Below are 17,859 nucleotides of genomic sequence, written 5' to 3'. Positions count from 1 at the left end.
GTCATAGGAGGTCATATGTATATTTATTACTCAACCCACTAACAGACTGGTCATCACAACAAAAACACGACAAACAAAACACAAACACAATTTAATTTATTTTATTTTGTTTTATGTATTTATTCCCATGGTAACCAGGTTGTGCGTCGGCTCTGGCTGAGGGGGACCGGTCCGGTGTCCCTCGGGTCCTGGACGCTTTCGGCCATGTTGCTCTTCCACGCGACGCCCAGGTGCATGCTGGGTAGTGGAGCAGCGCCGTGGGCCCTGCAGCTGAGATTCCAACTGTCAGCTTCCCTCTCCGTCACAACGCCGCCTGTTGCTCGGCAACGCCGTCGGCTGTCCCGTCCCTCCCATTGGCCGACGTCAGAGACCCCGGTCAGAGACCCCCATCAGAGACCCCCAAAAGAGACCCCGGTTAGAGACCCCCATCAGAGACCCCCAAAAGAGACCCCGGTTAGAGACCCCCATCAGAGACCCCCATCAGAGACCCCGGTTAGAGACCCCCATCAGAGACCCCCATCAGAGACCCCGGTTAGAGACCCCGGTTAGAGACCCCCATCAGAGACCCCCATCAGAGAACCCCATCAGAGACCCCGGTTAGAGACCCCCATCAGAGACCCCCATCAGAGACCCCGTTCAGAGACCCCCATCAGAGACCCCCATCGGAGACCCCCAAAAGAGACCCCCAAAAGAGACCCCGGTTAGAGACCCCCATCAGAGACCCCCAAAAGAGACCCCGGTTAGAGACCCCCATCAGAGACCCCCAAAAGAGACCCCGGTTAGAGACCCTGGTCCAGGTCCCAGACCAGATCCCCCCCCCCAGTTATGTCTAATTGGCTCTGTTAGCATTCCGCTATCTCCTTCCTCCTGCTCCTCATCAGCCTCTTCGGCCTCCTCGCGTCCTTGCAACCTTCTTGTCCTCCTTCCTTACCATTTATTTGATTCCTCCTCGCTCCCTTCATTTTTTCATACATCTCTCTCTCAACCCCCCCCCCACCCCTCTTCCTCATTACATAACTGTCACTTCCTTCCTTCCTTCCTTCCTTGCTTCCTCTTCCACCTCGTGTTATTTTCCCAATGGAATTCCTCTGACATCATCGTTATGTTGTGTGCACAGCATCACACACACACACATACACACACGTTGTGTATACACACTGTACACATTGAGTGCTGTGCGGTATCTGCAGACTGTTCACACACACACACACACACATAAACACACATAAATAAACACACATACATAAACACACACACACACACGTGAGCAGAAGTTGACATTTACACAGTTTATGATATTAAAGTGGGATTATGCTCCCCGCCATGCTTTGTTTTTTCGGGTGCTCACGTGCACGGCTCTTCGTGCACGTGGCTTAACGTGACGTTCTGCATCGAGTGTGTGTGTGTGTGCGTGTGTGTGTGTGTGTCGATGACCCCAAAAGGCAGCGCAGATGGCCCGGACGTGTCGGCGGTGGCACGTTCATGAATTATTAACGTTGGTAAATGTTGTTTATGATTGTTTGCGCCTTTCATCTCAAAGTGAAGAAGAACGACAAAGCGAAAAACACACGACCGAAAACAAGAGAAGACGTTTCCTAGAGAACAAGATACAATAATCTCTCGTTACCTTGTTCACTAATGGAGACATGGAACCAGCTTCAACTTCAGTCCGGGAGGCAGACACAGTCACCTCGTTTAAGAGTCGACTTAAGACCTTCCTCTTTGACAGAGCTTATAGTTAGGGCTGAATCAGGTTCACCTGGTCCAGCCCCTTGATATGCTGCTATAGGCTTATAGCTGCCGGGGGACGTTTATGATGCACTGAGTACCTATCTCCTCTTTTCTCCTTAAGGATGAATTTTCATCTCTCAATCACATGTTACTAACTCTTTCTCCCCGGAGTCCTTTTGACTTCACGTCTCATGGGGTCATCGGACCCTATGAGACGGCATAGATCCTATCTGCCTGATGGATCATTGAGGTCTGGGTCGTGGAATTCCTGCTCCTGACTACGCCACTGTCCTGTTGAGACTCCACCCACTGTTGAGACTCCGCCCACTGTTGAGACTCCGCCCACTCCTCCTCTCTACCGCCATCTGCCTGATGGATGGTGGAGGTCTCCATCGTGGAATATGCCTACTATGAACTATTCATACACTCTGTCATATTCATTGAATGTATTTAAACTCTAAATCTGTCCTTCTGTACACATTACATCTATTGCATCTGTCCATCCTGGAGAGGGATCCTCCTGTTCTCTCCTGAAGGTTTCTTCCCTTTTTGTCCCCCTGAAGGGTTATTTGGGAGTTTTTCCTGGTCCGATGTGAGGTTTTGGGGCAGGGATGTCTATGTGTACAGATTGTAAAGCACTCGAGACAAATTTGTAATTTGTGAAATTGGGCTATACAAATAAACTGAATTGAATTGAATTGAATACCTCATACCTCATAACTCATACCTCATACCTCATAACTCATACCTCATACCTCATAACTCATACCTCATACCTCATAACTCATAACTCATACATCATACCTCATACCTCATAACTCATACCTCATAACTCATACCTCATAACTCATAACTCATACCTCATAACTCATACCTCATACCTCATACCTCATACCTCATAACTCAGACCTCATACCTCATAACTCATACCTCATAACTCATACCTCATACCTCATAACTCATACCTCATACCTCATACCTCATAACTCAGAACTCATACCTCATACCTCATTACTCATTACTCATACCTCATAACTCATAACTCATACCTCATACCTCATAACTCATACCTCATAACTCATACCTCATAACTCATAACTCATACCTCATACCTTATACCTCATACCTCATAACTCATACCTCATACCTCATGTCTCATACCTCATACCTCATACCTCATACCTCATGTCTCATACCTCATACCTCATACGTCATGTCTCATACCTCATGTCTCATACCTCATACCTCATACCTCATACCTCATGTCTCATACCTCATAACTCATAACGCATACATCATACCTCATGCCCCATGCCTCATACCTCATAACTCATAACTCATACCTCATACCTCATGTCTCATACCTCATGTCTCATACGTCATACCTCATACGTCATGTCTCATACCTCATACCTCATGTCTCATACCTCATAACTCATAACTCATACCTCATACCTCATAACTCATACCTCATAACTCATACCTCATACCTCATAACTCATACCTCATACCTCATAACTCATACCTCATACCTCATAACTCATACCTCATACCGCATAACTCATACCTCATACCTCATAACTCATACCTCATAACTCATAACGCATACCTCATACCTCATACATCATGCCTCATACCTCATAACTCATAACTCATACCTCATACCTCATAACTCATACCTCATAACTCATACCTCATTACTCATACCTCATAACTCATAACTCATACCTTATACCTCATAACTCATACCTCATAACTCATACCTCATACCTCATAACTCATACCTCATAACTCATACCTCATACCTCATAACTCATACCTCATAACTCATACCTCATAACTCATACCTCATAACTCATACCTCATACCTCATACCTCATTACTCATACCTCATAACTCATAACTCATACCTCATACCTCATAACTCATACCTCATAACTCATACCTCATACCTCATAACTCATACCTCATAACTCATAACTCATACCTCATACCTCATACCTTATACCTCATACCTCATAACTCATACCTCATACCTCATAACTCATACCTCATACCTCATAACTCATACCTCATAACTCATACCTCATACCTCATAACTCATACCTCATAACTCATACCTCATAACTCATACCTCATACCTCATAACTCATAACTCATACCTCATTACTCATACCTCATAACTCATACCTCATACCTCATAACTCATACCTCATACCTCATAACTCATACCTCATACCTCATAACTCATACCTCATACCTCATACCTCATAACTCATAACTCATACCTCATAACTCATACCTCATACCTCATACCTCATAACTCATACCTCATAACTCATACCTCATAACTCATACCTCATACCTCATAACTCATAACTCATACCTCATTACTCATACCTCATAACTCATACCTCATAACTCATACCTCATACCTCATACCTCATACCTCATAACTCATTACTCATACCTCATATCTCATAACTCATACCTCATAACTCATACCTCATAACTCATACCTCATAACTCATACCTCATAACTCATAACTCATAACTCATACTGATGGCGCCGCGGACGGCCGCCTCGGTGCGTTTGGTGCGCGATGTTTTTTGTTGTTTTCGTCTTAAATACTGTTTTCTGCTGTGATTCCCGGAGCTCGTTCACCAGAGAAGAGCTCATGAACATCAGGGGAACAACTCCAGCGGATTTATTTCCAACGTTTTTAACTTCTGTGGAGTTACTGGACATTTTTGTAAAAGGTGTGCTCACCTTCGCCCACGCGGTGAGACGCCACCGGAGAGGGAAACGCTCAGGGGCGCTTGTACGGCTACGGAAACGGGGATCTCGTACAGCGCTGCCGGGCATATTTCTCTCCAACGTCCGCTCACTGTGCAACAAACTGGATGAACTCCAGCTGCTGGTGGGGAGAGACAGAGACTTCTCCTCATCCTCCGTCCTGTGCTTTACGGAATCATGGCTAAGTGGATCGATACCAGATTCTGCGCTCCAGCTCGCTGGCTTCCAGCTGTTCCGAGCGGACCAGGTCACGGAGCTCTCCGGAAAAACAAAGGGTGGAGGAATCTGCTTCTACCTCAACAACGGCTGGTGCAACGACGTAACGGTGATTCTACAGCACTGTTCGCCGGACCTGGAATCTTTTATCATTCACTGCAAACCCTTCTACTCCCCACGTGAGTTCGCTTCATTCATCCTGGCGGGTTTATATGCCGCCACAGGGAAACGTGCACGAGGCACAGCAGACCCTCGCCGAACAGATACGGTGTGTGGAGCGGACCTTCCCGGACTCTTTAGTTATTGTACTCGGGGATTTTAACAAAGGAAACCTCAGCCACGAACTCCCTAAATATAGACAGTTAATTAAATGCCCTACCAGAGAGAAGAGCATTCTGGACCACTGCTACACAACAATCAGCAGGGCCTATCACGCCGTCCCTCGAGCTGCACTGGGAAACTCTGACCACGTCATGGTTCATCTGATTCCCTCATACAGGCAGAGACTAAAGCTCTGCAAACCTGTGGTGAGGAAGTTCAAGAAGTGGACCAGTGAGGCTTTGGAGGATCTACGGGCGTGCTTGGACTGTACTGACTGGGATGTCTTCAGGACTGCTACCAACAGCCTGGATGAGTACACAGAGGCTGTAACTTCCTACATCAGCTTCTGTGAGGACAGCTGTATTCCATCCAGCTCCAGGGTGAGTTATAACAACGACAAACCCTGGTTCACAGCGGAGCTCAGGAAGCTAAGACTGCAGAAGGACCAGGCATTCAGGAGTGGGGACAAGGACCTGTACACAGAGTCAAAATACAGGTTTAGCAAGGCGGTGAGAGATGCTAAATGACTGTACTCTGAGAAACTGCAACAGCAGCTCTCAGCAAACGACTCTGCTTCTGTTTGGAGAGGGCTCAGGCAGATCACCAACTACAAGCCCAAATCACCCCACTCCATGAACAATGTGCTTCTGGCAGACGAGCTCAATGAGTTCTACTGCCGCTTTGAAAGACAATGGAGCAGTCCTGAGACAATCCCCCACAGCCCCATCAACAAGCCACAGACCATCAGCCCCCCCTTCCCCAGCCCATCAGGGGCTCACACCTCTGGAGCACCCTCCATCAACTCAGCGACGACCCTCGTCATCCTGGAGAGAGACGTCAACAGGCTGTTTAAAAAGCAGAACCCGCGCAAAGCAGCGGGCCCGGACTCCGTCTCCCCTCCACCCTGAAGCACTGTGCTGACCAGCTGTCTCCGTGTTCACCGACATCTTCAACACCTCCTGGAGACATGCCACGTTCCAGCCTGCTTCAAGGCCTCCACCATCATCCCGTCCCCAAAAACCCAAGATCACAGGACTCAATGACTACAGGCCCGTCGCCCTGACCTCTGTGGTCATGAAGTCCTTGAACGCTGGTCCTGTCACACCTCAAGACCATCACCGACCCACTCCTGGACCCCTGCAGTTCGCCTACAGAGCCAACAGGTCTGTAGACGATGCAGTCAACATGGCCCTTCACTACATCCTCCAGCATCTGGACTCCCCAGGAACCTCGCCAGGATCCTGTTTGTGGACTTCAGCTCTGCTTTCAATACAATCATCCCGTCCCTGCTGCAGGACAAGCTCTCCCAGCTGCACGTGCCCGACTCCACCTGCAGGTGGATCACAGACTTCCTGACCGACAGGAAGCAGCACGTGTGGCTGGGATAACACGTCTCAGGCTCCCGGACCACCAGCACGGGTTCCCCAAGGCTGTGTTCTCTCCCTCTGCTGTTCTCCTGTACACCAACAGCTGCACCTCCAGTCACCAGTCCGTCAAGCTCCTAAAGTTCGCGGATGACACCACCCTCATTGGGCTCATCTCTGGTGGGACGAGACCGCCTACAGGTGGGAGACTGACCACCTGGTGACCTGGTGCAGCCAGAACAACCTGGAGCTCAACGCTCTAAAGACAGTGGAGATGGTTGTGGATTTCAGGAGGAATGCAGCCCCACCCGCCTCTCTCATCCTGTGTGACTCCCGTCGGCTGTGGAGTCCCTCCGCTTCCTGGGCTCCATCATCACCCAGGACCTCAAGTGGGAGCTGAACATCGGCTCCATCACCAAGAAGGCCCAGCAGAGGATGTTCTTCCTGAGGCAGCTGAGGAAATTCAACCTGCCAGGGAGAATGATGGCACAATTCTACGGCCATCGTTGAGTCCATCATCTGCTCCTCCATCACCGTCTGGCACCCTGCAGCCACAGCCAAAGACAAGTGCAGGCTGCAGAGCATCATCCGCTCGGCCGAGAGGGTTATCGGCTGCAATCTGCCTTCCCTCCAGGTCCTGTTCACTTCCAGGTCACTGGAGCGGGCCAGAAAGATTGTCGCTGACCCCTCCCACCCTGGACACTCCCTGTTCGAGTCCCTCCCCTCGGGGAGGAGGCTGCGGTCTATCATGACAAAGACCACCCGCCACACCAAAAGTTTTTTCCCGTCGGCAGTCGGGCTCATCAATGGAACCCGGACTGACTGACTGTCACCCCCAGGACTACCACCTCTTCTTCCACCTTCCTCTCTCCTCCTTCTTCCCGCTCCTTCCTCTTCCTCCTCCTCCCTCTTCCTCCCACTCCTCCTCCCTCCTCCTTCTTCTTCCCTCCTCCACACACGTCACTTTAACATGCACTTTAACTTGAGGCCTCCTCCACACATGCCACTTTATTTGCATGCACTTTAACTTAAACACACGCCACGCGTAACATACACTTTTAACTAAAACACACCACTTGAAGCACACACCCAAACACTTTCACATTACTTGTTGTCTTTCTGTCGTGTTGATTGTTGTTTGTTTGTCATGTCCAAATGTTGCACCTTCCACCAAAAAAAATTCCTCGTTTGTGTAAACATTCCTGGCAATAAAACTGTTTCTGATTCTGATTCTGATACCTCATAACTCATAACTCATACCTCATAACTCATACCTCATAACTCATACCTCATACCTCATACCTCATAACTCATACCTCATACCTCATACCTCATAACTCATAACTCATACCTCATAACTCATACCTCATAACTCATACCTCATACCTCATAACTCATAACTCATACCTCATATCTCATAACTCATACCTCATAACTCATAACTCATATCTCATAACTCATACCTCATAACTCATACCTCATAACTCATAACTCATAGCTCATAACTCATACCTCATACCTCATAACTCATAACTCATACCTCATAACTCATACCTCATAACTCATACCTCATACCTCATACCTCATAACTCATACCTCATAACTCATACCTCATACCTTATACCTCATAACTCATACCTCATACCTCATACCTCATAACTCATAACTCATACCTCATAACTCATAACTCATACCTCATAACTCATACCTCATACCTCATAACTCATAACTCATACCTCATAACTCATAACTCATACCTCATAACTCATACCTCATACCTCATAACTCATACCTCATAACTCATACCTCATAACTCATAACTCATACCTCATACCTCATACCTTATAACTCTTAACTCATACCTCATAACTCATACCTCATAACTCATACCTCATAACTCATAACTCATAACTTATAACTCTTAACTCTTAACTTATAACTCATGAGCTGCAATGAGTCCAACCTTGACATTAACTCTCTCACCAGTGCATTAAAATAAAAAAGAAGAAAATAAATTACAGTAATCTCTTGTTTTTTTGTCCCTGTGTTTTAAATGAAATTCTTTAAAGCGTTTCACAAAGCTGGAAACCTAAATCAGCTCCTATTTAATATGTTGGAAAACAGAAATAGAGCGTTTGTTTTGATAAAACCCCTGAAGTAATTTAACAGTATCTTGCTGTGGACCTCCAGCTGACTGCCCCTCCCCCCAGGCGGCAGCCCATTGGTGGAGACGGCCCTCCTCTCTGCTGCGCGAGGCTGGATCAATGCAGCAGCGGCTAAAAATAGAGCTGCTCACGTATTGGATTTCCCTGGCAGGAGGCTAAGAATAGAACGAGGGGCGAGGAAAAGAGGGGGCGAGAGAGACCCCTGGGGATTGGGGCAAAGACAGAAGGATAAAAGAGGAGGAGGAGGAAGAGGAGGAGGGGAATCTGTTTGGACTATAAGCAGCTTTTTACATTTTTACCTTGGAGTCTAAAAGGAAGTATTACGTCTGTTTGGTCAGCGCAGCGTCACAGCTGTATCCAAACGACACGACGCTGGTGTTACACTCACATCTCAATTATTTACAGATTTTTTTACATATTATACCCTAGGTAAAAATATATGTAAAAAATAAATGTAAAAATATATGTAACAAATATATGTAAAAATTGTGTAACCCTAACACTAACTCTTAACCTAAACCTAACCCATGTTTTACATATATTTTTACATATTTCCTAACCCCAACCCTAACCCCAAGCTGATGGTGCATGAAAATACAAGCTTCTTGACATTTTTGGTAATTTATTTCCTTATATTGTTAAGACCAGGCATGTGATCTAACATCTTTGTGTATTTTAAAAAAGCGCTATATAATTTTGAATTATTATTTATTATTTTTAAATTATTATTATTATTATTATTATTATCTAAAAGGGTTTTTAAAAAGCATTTTTTAAACTATATTTGTTCATGTTAAAAAAAATGCATATCATGTAGAGAAAAGTTAAATACACAAACAAACAATTTAACAACATTAAAAAGGACAAAGTTCAAAGTTGACAAGTCTTAAAGTTTGGCGCGGTGTTTGCGGTGCCGCCCGGTGGCGTCTGCATATCGTTGAAATGAGCCGTTGTGTTGATCTTTACCGAGACATTCAATATAATTATCAACCAATCGGTTGATAGCAGTCGACCTTCCCACCAATCACCACGAGGACCGGGAAGCTCTTCTGCAACAAGGAGTGACATCACCCTCCGTGAAGCTCCTCCCCCGGGGGCGGGGCTTATGGAAGCAGCTCTCTGCGGGAGGAGAGCCGAGACGACCCACAGGGGGCGGAACTCGTCTTCCTCTTCTTTTTCTCCCAAGGCAGATCCCAGTCAGTGCGTTTACATGATGGTGTAATTTGAATCTTGCTTTAGTCGGACTCTGCTATCTTTTGGGGGATCTGCTATTATCCCAATATACATGGCAGTGAGTATTTCGAATCATTGGCCTTTGAAAGCATGTCATATCCGATACGATAGGCGGCGCTGTTTTCATTACAACTCGTGGTGATACAGCCATTTCCGCTTGACCTCTTCACCACCACCAACAACAACCAACAACAACAACATCAACATTTCGAGAAAGAACTATGAACTTTAGTATGTTCAACTCCTTCAATACATTAAGCATAAATTCTGTCTGCTCTTCGGTCCAGAGATGTGTGGTGGCTCTTGTGTTCTCCATAGCGTTGTTTGTTTGTTTTCTGAGGCCCGGCTCCCGGCAGTGACAATTTATCGTCTCTTTCGACTTCCGGGTCACGGCATGGGAGGGAGGGAGGAGGGAGGAGGGAGGAGGAGGGAGGGAGGGAGGGGGGGAGGGAGGAGGGAGGGAGGGAGGAGGGAGGGAGGGAGGGGGGAGGAGGGCGTCGGGATCTCAAACATGCGCAAAGATGCAAAGTCCAGTTCCTAATCCAATTCACCGTTACATGCCGCGATAGTCGAATTATCAACCGGATCGGATCGAGTTATCCAGGGTGTTAATCGGATCGGAGTCGGACCGCACATAGTCGAACATGTTTACATGAAACGGATGATTCGATTTCAGTCCGACTAAGCCAGTTATTCGAATGCATGTAAACACGGTCACTGAAACAACGTGGACCACAGTGACCACATTGACCACGTGGACCACATTGACCACGTGGACCACATGGACCACATTGACCACGTGGACCACAGTGACCACATTGACCACGTGGACCACATGGACCACGTTGACCACGTTGACCACGTGGACCACAGGGACCACAGGGACCACGTGGTCCACATGGACCACATTGACCACGTGGACCACAGGGACCACGTGGTCCACATGGACCACATTGACCACGTGGACCACATGGACCACATTGACCACGTGGACCACGTGGACCACGTTGACCACGTGGACCACGTGGACCACAGGGACCACGTGGTCCACATGGACCACATTGACCACGTGGACCACAGGGACCACAGGGACCACGTGGTCCACATGGACCACGTTGACCACGTGGACCACATGCAACACCGGCTGCTGTGCTGTGTGTCATTGTGGGAGTCAACCAACTGAATCCATGCTGCAGGAGTTCTGCAAGAAATGTTGTTTAATGTAGTTTATCTATTGTTCATCTGGTCACATGACATCTATTGTTCATCTGGTCACATGACATCTATTGTTCATCTGGTCACATGACGTTTATTGTTCATCTGGTCACATGACATCTATTGTTCATCTGGTCACATGACATCTATTGTTCACCTGGTCACATGACATCTATTGTTCACCTGGTCACATGACATCTATTGTTCATCTGGTCACATGACATCTATTGTTCACCTGGTCACATGACATATATTGTTCATCTGGTCACATGACATCTATTGTTCATCTGGTCACATGACATCTATTGTTCACCTGGTCACATGACATCTATTGTTCATCTGGTCACATGACATCTATTGTTCATCTGGTCACATGACATCTATTGTTCACCTGATCACATGACATCTATTGTTCATCTGGTCACATGACATCTATTGTTCACCTGGTCACATGACATCTATTGTTCACCTGGTCACATGACATCTATTGTTCATCTGGTCACATGACATCTATTGTTCATTTGGTCACATGACATCTAGTGTTCATCTGGTCACATGACGTCTATTCTTCATCTGGTCACATGACATCTATTGTTCACCTGGTCACATGACATCTATTGTTCATCTGGTCACATGACATCTATTGTTCATCTGGTCACATGACATCTATTGTTCATCTGGTCACATGACATCTATTGTTCATCTGGTCACATGAGGTCTATTGTTCATCTGGTCACATGACATCTATTGTTCATCTGGTCACATGACATCTATTGTTCATCTGGTCACATGAGGTCTATTGTTCATCTGGTCACATTACATCTATTGTTCATCTGGTCACATGACGTCTATTCTTCATCTGGTCACATGACATCTATTGTTCATCTGGTCACATGACATCTATTGTTCATCTGGTCACATGACATCTATTGTTCATCTGGTCACATGACATCTATTGTTCATCTGGTCACATGAGGTCTATTGTTCATCTGGTCACATTACATCTATTGTTCACCTGGTCACATGACATCTATTGTTCATCTGGTCACATGACGTCTATTCTTCAACTGGTCACATGACATCTATTGTTCACCTGGTCACATGACATCTATTGTTCATCTGGTCACATGACATCTATTGTTCATCTGGTCACATGAGGTCTATTGTTCATCTGGTCACATTACATCTATTGTTCACCTGGTCACATGACATCTATTGTTCATCTGGTCACATGACGTCTATTCTTCAACTGGTCTCATGACATCTATTGTTCATCTGGTCACATGACATCTATTCTTCATCTGGTCACATGACATCTATTGTTCACCTGGTCACATGACATCTATTGTTCATCTGGTCACATGACGTCTATTCTTCATCTGGTCACATGACATCTATTGATCATCTGGTCACATGACATCTATTGTTCATCTGGTCACATGACGTCTATTCTTCATCTGGTCACATGACATCTATTGATCATCTGGTCACATGACATCTATTGTTCATCTGGTCACATGACGTCTATTCTTCATCTGGTCACATGACATCTATTGTTCATCTGGTCACATGACATCTATTGTTCATCTGGTCACATGACATCTATTGTTCATCTGGTCACATGACATCTATTGTTCATCTGGTCACATGACATCTATTGTCCTGTCCATCCTGGAGAGGGATCCTCCTCTGTTCCCCCTGAAGGGTTGTTTGGGAGTTGTACCTAATCCGATGTGAGGTCAAAGGTCAAAGGTCAGGGATGTCTATGTGTAGATTGTAAAGCACTCTGATGCAAATTTGTAATTTTTGATATTGGGCTACACAAAATATACTGATTTTAATTGAATTGAATACCGTCCTCGTCGTAAACACCGATGTTCTCGACTTGCTCTTCGTGTAAACTCATGATCTCATGATTGTTTTGACTTTCCCAAATTCCCACAAAAATCTTTTCCATTGAAATCAGTTGATCTGGTTCAATCAGCTGATGAGGCCGATGGGGCCCCTCAACCATGAAGGAGGGCACGGAGGCATAACAAACGCACAGACACACACACACACACACACACACACATCCACACGATTATTTCTCTATGTGACGACCTGCTCCATCTCGAGTGTTTTTGATTTGACGCTGTATGAACATATTGATGACGCTGGTTTAAGGAACATTGTGTTGTTTTGTCCTACAGATTTATTTCTGTCAATCTTCTTATTTTTTTCACATTTTGATGTATGATGTCAAACATTCACTATACTTACATAAAAAAACTGCCGAAAACCTTCAATGCCTTTGACTTTTCTTGTGGTTTGGTTTCACAAATATAAGATGAAACTGTTGATTTTGCAGATTTTCACGTTAAATGTGACCAGATTTCAGTTTTTATCGTACGAAAAAAGTAGATAAAATATAAACAACACAACACCAACAATTATGTATGGTGTTTTCTACAAATAACTATATTTTTTATATAAAATAAATACGCTAACACAGCTCCGCCCCCAGCGGGCCGGCGGCTGCTGATGGTTCTGATCCACAGTGACGTTTCCTCTGGCTCCTGTCAATCATGTTGTTGCGTAAAGGGGGCGGGGCTTCGTGTTTGGGGTGTGTCGTGCTCATTAATTAGAGTTGCTCCGTGTTCAGCTGTCACGATGTGTGCGCGCTCTCGTGCCACGCTGTCTTTGTGCGCGCGCCCGTTTTCTCCTCCTCCAACCCCCTCCGCCCCTCCCCTCCCTCACACACACACACGCGTACACACACAGACGCGCGCACACACACACGCGCGCGCACACACGTGAAAAACCACGCACGCGCACGCCAGTCGCACCTCCCTTTAGCCAAACTCTACGATTCCCCCGCACACACGACCCGATTCCACCGCAGTGCTGAAAGAGCTGAGGGAAGTAAAGAAGGAGGAGGAGGAGGAGGAGGAGGAGGAGGAGTGAGAGAGGAGGAGAGGGGGAGACACGAAGAGAGAGAGAGAGAGAAGGGGGAACTGCAGGCTTCCCAGTGCGCACAGACCCGACCAGCTCTCCTCTCTGCAGGGTGAGTGAAGCTTCCGCTGCCTCCATCCTTCCATCCATCCTTCCATTATTCCAACCATCCATCCGTCTATCTATCCCTCGCCCCCTCTCGCGCTCTCGTTTCTCTTTGGTCGCGCACGTCGGGACTTGTGTGATTTGGGCTGCGGGGATCAGAGTGCGCGCGAGTGCGCATTGACAAAATGACAAAAAATAATTCACTAATATTTTTGTGATTGAGGATGTTCAAGACTTTAGAGGAGAGGAGGAGAGGAAATGGGGAGAGGAGGAGAGGAAAGGGGGAGAGGAGGAGAGGAAAGGGGGAGAGGAGGAGAGAAGGAGAGGAGGAGAGGAAAGGGGGAGAGGAGGAGAGGAGGAGAGGAAAGGGGGAGATGAGGAGAGGAGGAGAGGAGGAGAGGAAAGGGGGAGAAGAGAAGAGGAGGAGAGGAGGAGAGGGGACCTGCGTTGTGGTGTTGACAGCGAGTTACTCGGCCGGTCAGCGGAGGACCGGCCTGGAAGGGTGTGTGTGTGTGTGTGTGTGTGTGTGTGGACGATACGATGTGTCACTAGTACGTTTGTATGTGTGTGTCAGAGAGAGAGAGAGGCGGGGCTGTGTGTGTGTGTGCATGTGTGGGTATGTGTGTGTGTTTGTGTGTGTGTTTGTATGTGGGGGGGAGGGGTGCATGTTTGTGTGTGTGTGTGTGGGGTGGGGGGGGGGGGTGCATGTGTGCATGTGTGTGTGTGCGTGTGCTCTAAATAGTATTGGCTGTGTCTTGGGGAACCCATCCTGTAATGCTGCTCCAGTGTCTGCAGCACTGATGGGTCTCTCTCTCTCTCTCTCTCTCTCTCTCTCTCTCACCTTATTGCACATGTATGCATAGTGTGTGTGTGTGTGTGTGTGTGTGTGTGTGTGTTGAAGTGAAGGAGAAGAGATTAGGAAGGTTTCTCATTTTTAATTTCCAGCTATTTCTCGATTCTGGTAACGATAATATCAGGTTATGGTGTGAGGCGGTGCCTTCGGTTCCAGGGTTCTTCAGGTTCCCCTCTAGAGCTCCCCTCCAGGGTTCCTCAGGTTATTCTCTAGAGCTCCCCTCCAGGGTTCCTCAGGTTCCCCTCCAGGGTTCCTCTCCAGGGTTCCTCAGGTTCCCCTCTAGAGTTCCTCTCCAGGGTTCCCCAGCGTTCCATGTCGTCCTCCAGATGAAACCTCTGAGTCTCAGGTTCTCTCAGCGGGTCGTCGATGTTCCTCCTGATCTTCAGGGTTTAGGTTCTACCTGTGAAGGTGTTCTCTAATCTCAGGTTCTCCTGGTGCAAGAGGTCTGAACAGAACCCGCCGGTTCTGTTTTAAAGCTTCAGCCAAACCGGAACAACATCTGGACTTCTACAATCCTCTGAGCAGCAACACGATTAAAACCAGAGAACCCACAGGAGGGTCTCCACGGGTGTGTGTGTGTGTGTGTGTGTGCATGTGTGTGGTCATGTGTGTGTGTGTGTGTGCATGTGTGGTCATGTGTGTGTGTGACTTTTGTGAATACTGCACAGGCATCTTATGTGTCACACTGTACACACTGTGGCCGGTGCACATATGTGACGCACAGTGTGTGTGTGTGTGTGTGCTTGTGTGCTTGTGTTTGTGTGTCATAAGGACTTTCCTCTGTTTTTGGGCCAAGGTCTTTCCCTGTAAACTCCCTTTTCTTTCATCTTTCTTTCCTCCGTTTGATCTACCTCTCCTCAGCACAGTGTGTGTGTGTGTGTGTGTGTGCGGGTGTGTGTGTGTGTTACGGCCTCTCTCGGTTGCCTAGAGGTTCACAGGCCGTAACATATAAATAAGAGATACGCAAAATATATTTTTATATATATATAAATATATTTTACATAAATGTATATATACATACAAAAATATTTATATAAATACAAAATTAATCTATATATATATACACAATAATATGTATATATATTTATATATGTATATATATAAATATGTATATGAACATTTATGTAAAATATATTGATATATATATAAATATATATTTATATATATAAGAATATATTCATACATATTTATAAACATATTTATATATACAGTATATATACAGGACTGTCTCAGAAAATTAGAATATTGTGATAAAGTTCTTTATTTTCTGTAATGCAATTAAAAAAACAAAAATGTCATGCATTCTGGATTCATTACAAATCAACTGAAATATTGCAAGCCTTTTATTCTTTTAATATTGCTGATTATGGCTTACAGCTTAAGAAAACTCAAATATCCTATCTCTAAATATTAGAATATCATGAAAAAGTATACTAGTAGGGTATTAAACAAATCACTTGAATCGTCTAATTAACTCGAAACACCTGGAAACACATTTTCAAATGTTTGATTTTGTTTTGCTGTTATAAATCTTTTTTTAACTTGGTCTGAGGAAATATTCAAATTTTATGAGATAGGATTTTAGAGTTTTCTTAAGCTGTAAGCCATAATCAGCAATATTAAAAGAATAAAAGGCTTGCAATATTTCAGTTGATTTGTAATGAATCCAGAATGCATGACATTTTTGTTTTTTTAATTGCATTACAGAAAATAAAGAACTTTATCACAATATTCTAATTTTCTGAGACAGTCCTGTATATACATATCTTCATGTATAAATAAATATGCACGTTCCCGAGGCGTCTAGCTCTTGTTTCTTGGAGCGTCTCCCTCCTCGGTGGCGTTTCACCTCATCACATATTTGTACCATGTGACTCTGACATCACTGAGTCTGCTCTATCAGAGCGATGACATCACTGAGTCTGCTCTACTTATAAATGCGACACATTTTGGGACTGATGAAGATGATGAAGATGATGTTTCTCGCCTGCTTCACTTCCTCAGCACGGTGGACGTGACCTCCATTTTGACTGGAAGAGGCTCTGTGTGTGTCTGTGTGTGTGTCTGTGTGTGTCTGTGTGTGTGTCTGTGTGTGTCTGTCTGTGTGTGTCTGTGTGTGTCTGTGTATGTGTTTGTCTGTGTGTGTCTGTGTGTCTGTGTGTGTCTGTGTGTGTGTGTCTGTGTGTGTGTGTGTGTGTGTTTAAAGAGAGCTTCTCAGTCTGTCAACAGCTATCATGACGCTCACCAGAGGCAGCGTTTCTGCCCCCTGGTGGGCGTCACACTGCACTGCATGTCACCTGGAAGCCTCACATGGAGGCTCCGGGGTCGAGAGGTCGAGGGGATGAAATCATGTTTGGATTAAAATGTGTAAACAGACTCATAATAACTCATCGTTTGACTTTTTAAAGTCAATTTCTGTTCACGCAACATTAATTACTGCGTCACAGAATTATTTTATATTTCCTTATGAGCCAAATGCTGAACATCTGTTATCTCTCCCTCTCTCCCCCTATCCCCCTCTCTCTCTCCCTCTCTTCCTCCTCTCTCTCTCCCTCCCCCCCTCTCTCTCTCTCTCCTCCCACCCCACTCTCTCCCCCTATCCCCCCCTCTCTCTCTCTCCACCACTCTCTCCCCTATCCCTCTCTCTCTTCCTCCTCTCTCTCCCTCCCCCTATCCCCCTCCCTCTCTCCCCTATCCCCCTCTCTCTCCCCATATCCCCTCCTCTCTCCCCTATCACCCTCTCTCTCTCCCCTATCCCCCTCTCTCTCCCATATCCCTCCCATCTCTCCCCTATCCCCCTCTCTCTCTCTCTCCCCTATCCCCTCTCTCTCCCCTATCCCCTCTCTCTCTCCCCATATCCCTCCTCTCTCTCCCTATCCACCTCTCTCTCTCCCCTATCCCCCTCTCTCTCCCCATATCCCCCCT

Source organism: Pseudoliparis swirei, chromosome 1 (genome assembly GCF_029220125.1).
Source record: "Pseudoliparis swirei isolate HS2019 ecotype Mariana Trench chromosome 1, NWPU_hadal_v1, whole genome shotgun sequence".
NCBI classification, from domain to species: domain Eukaryota; kingdom Metazoa; phylum Chordata; class Actinopteri; order Perciformes; family Liparidae; genus Pseudoliparis; species Pseudoliparis swirei.
This window is presented reverse-complemented; position numbering follows the sequence as displayed.